Source organism: Gekko japonicus, unplaced genomic scaffold, assembly GCF_001447785.1.
Source record: "Gekko japonicus isolate JY-2015 unplaced genomic scaffold, Gekko_japonicus_V1.1 scaffold713, whole genome shotgun sequence".
In the NCBI taxonomy this organism is placed as follows: Eukaryota; Metazoa; Chordata; class Lepidosauria; order Squamata; family Gekkonidae; genus Gekko; species Gekko japonicus.
In genome coordinates this window covers 256599-267732 of record NW_015172026.1, presented here as the reverse complement: position 1 = coordinate 267732, position 11134 = coordinate 256599, and positions in this window count along the sequence as shown.

The following is an 11134-nucleotide window of genomic DNA, read 5'->3' as shown; positions in this document are numbered from 1 at the left end:
ATGCCTGGCCTGCAGCTCTGCCCAGAGCAGAGGGGAGAGGAAGGGCCTGATCGGGTCACGTACACACTTCCCCTGTGTCCATACACTGGCAGTGCGCGTGCACACGGAAACAGCCTTATGCTCCTGCCACCACCCAGAAGCACTGCCATGCTCCCAGGGCCGGCTCGAGGTGTTTCTGTGTGTCCATACACTGGCAGTGCGCGTGCACACGAAAACAGCCTTATGCTCCTGCCACCACTCAGAAGCACTGCCATGCTCCCTCAAGTCCGGTCACACAGCCTGCATTTCCCTCCTCTGCGCACACAAAGAGCCGGTCTCTCCATTGTCACATGCGGCTACCACTCCGTCACCCTGGCAATACACAGATGGGCTGCCCACATCTTGCCATCATGTACTTCCTCCCTCATTCGCTCTACAACTGCAAAGCCACCTTTCCTCTTTGCCCCCTAAGCGCCATCACTACATAGGCAGTATTAAGACTCCTGCATGTTGCCTGCATGTGGCTCCCGTCTCCACCTCGAATGCAGAGAACCACAAGCCACACAAGTGTAGTAGGCTACACTGTTCCTGTCTAATACTTACGGCTGCCCCCTCCCCCTCCGAGGACCCCATATACTTTACAACAGACATCTAAAAAAAAGGCATCTACTGGGTATCTTAGCACCCTTGCTCATATCTCAGAACTTGGTATTCTGCATGCTCATGCTGACATGTTCGTCCTATACACATGTACGCACCCCTCCCCAATTTTCCCTCTCCATGACCTTTACAGAAAATGTACTTTTTACTACTAATATGCAGTTTACCATTTCACAGCCCCCTCTCCAGACCTGCACCCACTCCCTTCCCCACCTTCTATTATTGTAGCCCCTCCTCCATTACTTCTGGGGTTTGCCAGATAACTTGATTCACATCGTCCTTAAGGGCTGCTTTTGCTGACGGTCCACCGGCCTCTTTTAACACCTCCCCATGATTTTGGTGTCTGGGGAAAGGGGAAACTTTGGTGCTTTGTCTGTGCAATGCAGTGGGGCAGCATGAACAATGAAAGAAGCCCTCGGCTTCCTCATTCTCTAGTGCACAAAGGCCTGGCAAATTCAAGTTTACTTTTGCAATAAATCTTCTACATTTGTCCCCCCCCCCAATCTGGTTCCTCCCCTTCTTCCTTCATCAGCTTCAGACCTCCCCCCCCCTGCATTCTCCCTGCACCCAGCTCCACCCCAACACAAAGGGGGGGGGGAGTAAATTCAGGAGAGACAGGCTCCCTCTTTTGTGCAGCCACACAAAGAACAAGGACTGGAAGCAGATGCCATCTGCTCCCTGCAACCTGACAGTCTTAAAGAGACAGACACTTCCCCCCTCCCCCTCCCCCTGTGTTGCTGCCAGAAGAGAAAAAAAGAGAAAAGGTTGGGGGGGGGTTAGGATGAGGAAGAGCAATTTTCATCAGGAAATCCTCTGCCCATTTGGTTGGGCACAGGATTTTTTCCAAAAAATGTTTGCAATAAGACTGGGGAAAGGAACTACCTGGATTCTCCAAAGGCTCTGAGCACTTGTGACCACCAGCCTGTGCTGTTTACCTGCATTGGGGCAATACTATATAACTGTAGTAATAAGGAATGGCAGTGAAGCATGCCTGCTCAGGCAGATAGGTGCTGAACGCTCACTGTGGAGCCCTCTGACTGAGGTCGCCAGAGTCCTAAGTAGCACAATGCCTGCCCCTTTTGTTCCCTGAAGGTAGAGAAAAAGCTGAAGCCCTGTGCCCTGGTGCTTGAGGGGTTAAGCTTTCAGCAGTGGCAGCTGTGCCTTCAGTCAAGCTGTGCCAAGCCATGCTCTTGCCCGCTCTACTCATGGGGGGGGGGGGAGAAGCACGGGAAGAGATATGATCCAAACTGCCTTATCCCTCTGGCCATGTCCATTCAGGCTGGCCAAGAGAGGATGTAGAACTGGACTGGCACAAACCCCAAACTTGGAGAGGCCTGAAGGGGAAAGTAGTGAGGCTTCCGTGGATAATGCCAGACAGGGGAAGAAGATGAAAGAATCCCTAAGCAAGGGGCAGCCTGTCCCCCCCTCCCCCCGTAGTGGCAGAAGTGGCATTAGGGTAGACCAGTAACACAGGCATATGGGAGCAGAAAAGCACAATGCATTGTTCTTCCTAGATGAACCACTAGCCTCTCTTCCCTCAGGCTGCTTTTTTGAAGGGGGAAAAATAGGAGGGGGTGACTCCCCTCCGGAAGAAGGACACAGGAGCTTGTCTCTCGCAGCCTGGGAAAGGAGCCAACGTGCTGAAATGCAGCCTTCCCTCTGCCTGCCGTCACCTTGGCCTTTCCCCTGGAGACTGGATACATGAGCTGGCTGTGCAAGGAGCCTCTCTGCCCCCCCCCCCATCGCTGCCACCAGCAGTCAAGGAAGGAATACCTGCATTTCCTGAGCAGCTTTGTCATTTATTCACAAAGAAAGAGCTGCGGATTTCTGGTTGCAAGCTGAAACAGTACCCTCATCCCTGCAAATAAAGGGGGTGGGGTGGGGGGGAAGCCATGCTTGTCAGAACCAAGAGGGTATAGGGACAGCGAGGGCTTTTTATGGTGGTATATCACTTAGGCCAGGTGACTTTTGGATGCAGGCCAGCAGAATTTAGTTTGCAAACAGAGAGGAGAGAGACCGCCTGTCGTTCACACTACATACTTTCTGCACCCATATATTACAGCTCGCAACTAGATCCACAACTGGCACAGTGTGCGAGGAGTGCAAGGAGAGCTGCAGCTCTTGACAGAGAAGAACTGTTGCAGCTATAAATCTGAAATGCGGGTCCCAGGTCTGGAACAGCAAAATGATGGGGGAGCAGCTGGGCTGAAGTGGGGTCAGTTCTTGGAAAAGAAGGAAGAGGGAGACGTCGCTTGGGTCTCGTAAATTGAAGGTCGATTCAAATGTGGAACGGCAGAAAACTGTAAGTTCGCATACATGGAGAGAATACAAAGCCCAAAGAAGCAGGCGCTGTAGCATAGCTGTAGGAGAAATGCTTCCATGTGTGAAACAACATCAGGAATGAGAGTTTAGAACTCGCAGGAAAACCCAAGAGCTACCGTTTGGACCTACAAGCATGCTGCGGCTGATCATCACACAAATAAAGAGGAACTTTATTAAGGGACTCCAGTGGGGATTATTCAGACGAGCTGCTCCCGTAGGATTCACATGTGCAAGAAAATGCGCCACTTACAAATGGACTAAAATATGTCAAGGTATAGTCTCATCTTTTTAAAAACAACTGTGTGAAGGGAAGCAAAGAAAAAGGATTGAAAGAGAGTAGCCATTTTTTTCCTTCCCAGAAGGCTTTTTTCCCCGCATGCTGAAACTAGTTACACCCAGCACCACTATTCTAAAGTCTTCGATACCTCCTACCAGACACCACCGTGGCCTGCAAAACATTCTTTTTTTGCCTCTCCTCCAGCCTGATGGAGGGGCTGTTTTGTTTGGTCCTCATAGGTGGCATGATCCCATGACTTTTGTTATGGGAACTGGAGAAATAATTCATCTCAATACAGCATTTGCATTAGCAAAACTCAGAGCAGAAGCCCAGGGTCACTTCCTGTACGGATCTCTAGAACTGCTACCTATCTCTCCTTGACTGTGGCATCTCCTCTCTCCAACAAGCTAGTTTTAACACCAGCAGATTCATATGTTGCCAGGCTGCTACACTGTTTTGTATTGGTACCGTGGAAGAAAGGATGCAAGTTATATTTATTCACGGGAGGAAGGCTGATTCACAAAGCCAGGGGCTGGGAGGTCTGACCTGCCTGACCTAGCCCAAGTCATGTGATCTCTCTAGGTTCCTGTTCTTTCAAAAGGAGAGGGTGATGATGCAAACCAAATGAGGGAAAGGAATGTGTTTGGAATTGAAGGTGTTAATGAATGTTAAAGGGGGGGAAAGCGGGCTGATGCTGAGAAGAACTGCACATTGTTGTAAGATATTACTGGTGAGAACTAAAAGCACCCAGCAACATTTAGAGATGTGGATAAAGGAAGGTAAGGTGGTGGTGGGAGACTTCCATCAAATGGTCTCAGTTCCACGGATTCTAAGAAAACACTGCCTTCCTACCTCAGCTACATTTCCTCCAGCGGTGACACTGGGTCCCGGGCACACAACCGGAGCTCAGGATCATATGACCCCGTGAAAAAGCAAGGCCCCTTCCCATGATGCAATGGGAGATCACCAGCAAAATGACCCTGAGGCAAGAGTTTTTACCACCTCCCGCTTTGCATTCAGAAGCCACCCCACCCCATCTTCTCCACCTAGTGAGAAGGGGGGGAGGGTTGTGTTGAACCTTTCCCTTCTCTCAACTAGTGTTGAGGAAAGTAACCTGTAGCACAAGCGCCCTCTGGTGGCTTATTTAGCATGTGCACCCCCAAAGTTTAGCTGGGGGGGGGGGAACCCATTTACAATAAATCTCGTTTTAATCCACACATATGCCCTGGAACAGGGAGCACCACAATTTATGACTCTGGGTTTTTATCTGTAGGAGAAAGTGTGAACATCCGGCAGTTCAGCACTCCAGTGGCCTCAAGGAGACTGGCTAAGGCACTTTTAATTTTACAGTGTGATCCAATCCTACGCAGAGTTCCACCAGTTTAAGACCCTTGACTGTGCTGTGAAATCTCTGGTTCGTTATCCCATTCATAAAGCAGTGACATCCTCGACCTCACCTCCCCCGTCTACAATACAGGGATGGAAGTTCTGCCCGGCGTTACAGCATCCCGAGTATACAGCTCCCGAGTATACCTATCTCGTTTTTTTATCCAGCCTCCCCTGCAAGGAGATCTGATCGAGATACAAGGTTTTCCCTCCACTGTTTTGTCCACACAACTCTGCGAGGTAGGTTAGGCTGAAAGAGAGTGACCAACCCGCAAGATCACCCAGTGAGCTCCAGGGCAGAATGGGGATTTGAAGCCAGGCTTGCCTAGTCCTACTCCAGCACCCTAAGCACCATATCTCCTTGGCCCTTATGTTTAGTGAGACAGTTTATGCCAAATGCTGTGTATAAACGCTGGATACACTGTCTCGTACCCAATCACGGAGTTCTAAAGACTTGGGGCATTTTCCATCTTTGGGGCCTTTTCCATCTTTGGGGCATTTTCCATCTTTGGGGCATTTTCCATCTTTGGGCAGACTGGGAGGTTTCTGCAGACCTCCACGTCCCCGTTCCCCCCCCTCCCCCGCCCACGTTCTCTTCCTGAGTGACTGCTGATCTCCAGGAACCAAACTGGGGGGAGAAACAGGAAAGTCCTGCTCTGCAAGCAGATCTTGCGGGATACGAGCCATTATTATTATTAGGCTACAATCATTACATAAACCAGCACATTTTCATGCATTGTAACCGCTGACTACAAACTGCAAACCGATGCACGGTTACTTTGGAGTAGGTCTACTGAAACTCAGTAGAACTCTCCAAGTAAATATGCCCCAGACTGGGCTGCAAATAGGGTTGACAACCTCCAGCTGGGGCCTGAAGATCTCCCAGAATTAGAACAGATCTCCAGACTGCACGGGTCTGTTCCCCTGTAGAATATGGCTGCTTTGGGCGGTGGATCCTATGGCCTTGTATCCCTCCCTTCCCCAGACCCCACCCTCTCCAAGCTCCACTCCCACCAAATGTCCAGGAATTTTTCAGTCCGGAGTTTGCAACCTTAACTGCAAACCAGTGGTATGTGGATTACCGCCTTAGGCAACAAAGCCATCCCCTCCAGCTACAGGAATACGAATAAGCATCTATAGGGAGGGGGGGAGGGGGGGGGCAGATAAAGATCCAAAGCTCTTCTGTCTTTGTGCTTCAAAGTAAGGACTTCTCATTACCAGCTAGACTCTCAAGGATCAATTTGTTGTTTGATGATGAAAGAGGAAAGGAGGCCTGCCATCTCCTCCCCATCACCTCCATTCTTATTCCTTCTTCTCTTGACACTCCCCCCCTCCTCCCCATGTATTCTACTCACATACACAGAAAACCTTGTATGGAAAGAGATGGTTGGCTGGAGGTTAGAAGCAGGCTGACGGAAGCCTTTCTCCAGGGATGCGACTGCCCTTTGGCCTGCCTCAGGAGGACAATCTGCAAAGGGCAAAAGCCCTCGCTGGCTGGTCCCGACCTGGTCCACCTGCACATGTGAAATGGCTTTGTCGGGGTCTCAGTGTGTGCTTGCCAAATTAATATTTCTTCAAACATCTTGGGGAGCTGTGGCTGTGGGGTTGGAAGGGTCAGGCTTTAAAGGCCACTCTCTTCAAATATGGAGTAGCTGGAACCTTACCTTTCTTGGAAGGATCAGATGTGCCCTGTGGCAGCGGTGATAAAGACACGCAGACGAAGTCCAGGCATTGACTTAGCTTTGAGATGAAAGATGCAGAGGCTTCCTTCTGAGGTCTGGGAGTCCCATCTTGGAAGCCCTGACCTGCAATCTCAGATGAAGTCAGGCTGGTTGTGATTATTCAGTTCAAGGAAGAGCACTCTGCACATGTTCAAAGGCTCTCATGTATTCCAAAACTGAAACCCGTGTTCTATACTCTGGTGATCCTTGGTTCAGGTTACAGCAAGATGCTTTCTTTGTCCTGCTGCAAGCAGTCATTCAAATACATAGAGTGTGTGTGTGTGTGTGTGCAGCTAGGGTTACCAGCCTTCAGGTGAGGCCTGGAGTTCTCCTGGAATCACAACTGATCTCCAGATAACAGTGATCATTTCTCCTGGAGGAAATTGCAGGTCTGAAGGCCGGGTGGACTTTACGGCATCACATCCCCACTAAGCTCCCTCACCTCTCCAAATTCCTCCCTCAGGAATTTCCCAAGCTGGAGTTGGCAACCATACTGTGCACGCATGTGCACTTGTTTATTAAAAAATGTGTCTTTAGAGACAGAAAAGCAGCCCAAGAGCCCAGCCTATTGCAATCTCATCAGCACTTGGAAGCTAAGCAAGGTCAGCCACAATTAATACCAAGAACACCTCCAAGGAAGGCTAGGGTTGCTATGCAGAGGAAGGCAAGGGCAGACCTCCGTTCATCTCTTGCCTTGAAAACCCCATGGCCCTGGGGTCATCATGGACTGGTTGCAACTTGATTGCAGGCAATTGTTATTAGAGACAGAAAAAGATGTTAGGACTCACAGACATCCTAGAAAAATTGGTGGGGAAACTCAGAGCACAGGAGGTGATATCATGAAGGGACAGAGTGGACATTAGGTGGCAGTACTGGGAAACGGGCTACATAACTGCTCCCAAAAGTCAACAAGTAAAGTGAAAATTCTGTTCCCTTTTGCACTGGAGAAGCAATAAAACACTCTGCCTTTCCCCATCCTCCATCTTTGCTACCCGCCCCCCACACGACTGAAAGGCAGTTCAAATCTAATGGCCCCACATGAAAGCAGATAGCAACGCCTAGCATTTTTACAGCAGTTTAGAGATCCAGGTAGTCAGCGGTGTTGGTCTGGAGTCCAGTGGCACCTTTAAGACCAACAAAAGATTATTCAAGGGATGAGCTTTTGTGTGCAAGGCACACTTTCAAATATTTGAAAACAATTTAGCAGTTTAGAGAGTTGGACATGGTCAGTACTTGAACAGGAAACCACCAAGGAAGGCCAGAGTTCCTACCCAGAGGAAGGCAAAACCACTTCTGCTCCTCTCTTGCCTTGAAAACTTCAAAGTCCCGGGGTCACCCCAAGTCAGTGACGACTCAATGGCATGTTCTTCTTAGAGAGTTCAAAGTGCTTTGTATACATTACTTTGTTGTAATGTTTATGATAGCCTCAGATATAAAGCATTGTTTACCTTCATATTCCAGATGGGGACTGAGAGAGAATGGCTTGCCTAAGACCACCTAGCGAGTTCATGGAAGACGTGAGATCTGAACTTGTGACTTTCTGATCCATAGCTTTACCTCTTGGCCGCATTGCTCTACCAGTTCTCTGTAACAAAAAGCAGCAAATTTTTTTAAAAGATTGCACAAGGAGATCTTCCATAGGGTAGCATTATGCACAGTGGGATGTTTGACGCTGCTTAGCACATGCACCGGCCCAATGGCATGGAAAGCTTCAGCATCAGCACCACACATTCCTCCGCACTGGTGGTTGGAACAAGCATTGAGATAGATACTCTGGCTTCCAAACATTTCATCTACACAAATGTCTGTGGAGCGCAGACACACATAAGTGCTGTTCTGTGAATAGTAGAGTTGACTAGGGCTGAGAGGTCAAACGTATGTAGTTCATTGATTTGTTAGCATCACGTACTTTCTAAGAATTCATGTGATTAGAGCAAACCTAAAAATATTGGGCTGACTTGTTTGGTGGTGGGAGGAGAGGCTTCTGAACATTAAGAGCAGTTCAACAATGGAAACAATTACCTGGTGGGGAGGGAGGGGTGAGTTCTGTCTTACTGAAGGTGTCCACGCAGAGGTGAGGCAGCCATCTGCTAAGGATGCTCTGACTCTGGATTTCTTGCATTGAGCAGGGGGTTGGGCTAGACTGTCTATAAAGACCTTTCCCAACCCTTAGGCTCTAGCAGATGCACTCCCAAACAGAGGTCCACTCCTTTAAGACTTAGGTGTTACTCTGTTTAGAAGTCAGCGAGGTATAACGCTGCTTCAGACTGCACAGTTGGACTCCAAATAAAATACTTTATTCACCAACGGGTTAAATCATTATCTACAGAAAGCCCAGCTAACTGTTATCGTGAAATAATAGAATTAACTTTTAAAGACATTTTAATCTGTATATCTAATTCTGAACATGGCTCCAAAATGCTGATTAAAAATCCACACAATGGAGCCATGTACAGAGAACGGATATATATATATATATTATTACCAACCTGAGACAGCTCTCAGGTTTGTAGAAACAACTTTAAAGGGGGGGGAAGGTGAGGGTGATTTAAAATCCCCCCAAACTGCTGAAGCTGAGACCTTGCAACACTACATCGGTGAGATCATAGAGAGCCAGTGTGGTGTAGCATTTCAGGCTAGGATCTGGGAAACCCAGGTTGGACTCTCCATTGTAGAAGAAGAAGAAGAGATTGGATTTATACCCCGCCCTTCACTACCCAAAGGAGTCTCAAAGCAGCTTCCAAACTCCTTTCCCTTCCCCTCCCCACAACAGACATCCTGTGAGGTAGGTGGGGCTTAGAGAGCTCTGACAGAAACTGCTCTTTTTCAAGAACAGCTCTAAGGGGAACTATGGCTTGCCCAAGGTCATCCAGTAGGTGCAAGTGGAGGAGTGAGGAATCAATCCCAGTTCTCCCAGTTTAGAGTCCGCACACTTAACCACTACACCAAACCATGGAAGCTTGCCGGGTTACCTTGGGCCAGTTACACAATTTCAGCCTGCTTCACAGGGTTGTTGTGGCCCAATGGAGGAGAGGAGAATAATGTATATGCCACTTTGGGTCTCCATTGGGAAAGGTGGGGTATAAATGAAGTTTTAAAAGAATCTTAGCTACCATTTGTGGGGCTGCCTAGCAAACCCCATAAACAATGTGGCAGCAGCTGCCAGGGAGACTGAGCTCAGTGAGAAAAGCCAGAAAAAAGAGACATGGTAGGACGCCATAGCATTGGGAGAAAATGGTGGTGATGGGGGAACAAAGAAGCAGGTGAAGTGGGGAGGAGGCAGCAATTGGAGAGGCAGGGGAAGGCAAGAAAGTAGAGACTGGGCTGACAAGAGAAAAAGGGCTGGGAAAAGAAAGGGGAACAATAGTGACAAGGAAGGAGGATGAGAAAGAAAGTGGGAATCAGGCTAAGGGGGGAGAAGGGTGTAGGGAGACAGAGAAAGTGGGGTATGGAATAGATGGAGGAAAAGTAGGGAACGGGGTGTGGGTGAGCAAGAAAGTGAGGGACCAGCTGAGGTTGGGTGGGATTTCTGTTCCCCACTAGTCTTGAAGGTCCCCAGCTTGTGAGATTCTTATTTATTTATAATTTCACACCACCCTTTGAGATAACTAGGGACACACAGAGATGTCACCAAACCATATGAATGTAGACATAAGAAGAGCCCAGCTGGATCAGACCAGTGGTCCATCTAGTCCAGCATCCTGTCTCATATAGCGGCCAACCAGTTCCTCTGGAGGGCCAACAACACGGCAGAGAGGCTGAGGCCTTCCCCTGACGTTCCCCCCGGCTCTGGGATTCAGAGGATTAGTGCCTCTGAATGTGGAGGTTTCTCTCAGTCACCATGGCTAGTAGCCACTGACAGACCTCTCCTCCATGAATCTATCTAATCCGCTTCTAAAGCTGTTTATTCCTGTGACTATCACTACATCCTTTGGCAGTGAATTCCGTATTTTAATTACACATATAGATATAGCAGGGGCTGTGGTGGCTCAGTGGTTAAGACACTGAACTGCAGACTGGAAAAACAGGTTGCTTACCTGTAACTGATGATCTTCAAGTGGTCATCTGTGCATTCACACCCATGGGATTCAGTGCGCATGCACTGGATCTATTGGCATTGTAGCAAGCTCTTAACGGATTTTTGCGCCCAGACCTCGGGCATGCGCAGGAACCCCACCACCAGAGGGGTGGGTGCGGACATCCCGCCAGTTCCTTCGAACCGCCGTGAATCAACCCCTATGAAAAATGTAGAAGCTGATAGCAGCGGGGAAGGAGGGCGGGTGGTGTGAATGCACAGATGACCACTCGAAGATCATCAGTTACAGGTAAGCAACCTGTTTATCTTCGACGTGGTCTCTGTGCTTCACACCCATGGGAGATTAGCGAGCAGTGGCCTACCTGGAGGAGGGTGCTGGCAGGTCCTTACTGCATAGCCGAAGACAGAATGTGACATCCCATGTTGGTATTGGTGTTCTTACAGACGTCGAGGGCGTACTGCCTGATGAAGGTGTTAGGCGTGGCCCATGTAGCGGCTTTGCAAATGTCCGTCAAGGGAATTCCCTGGAGGAAGGCAGTGGAAGTCGCAACAGCTCTGGTAGAATGAGCCCTGATAGGGCCAGGCAATGGCTGTTTGGCGATTAGGTAGCAGAGATGGATGAGCCCCGCAATCCACTTTGACAGGCGCTGAGCTGTGATGCGAGTCCCCAGCCTTGTTGGTGCATAAGAGATGAACAATTGGGAGTCTCGTCTCGTTGGGCGTGTTCTATTGAGGTAGAACAGGAGAAGCCGC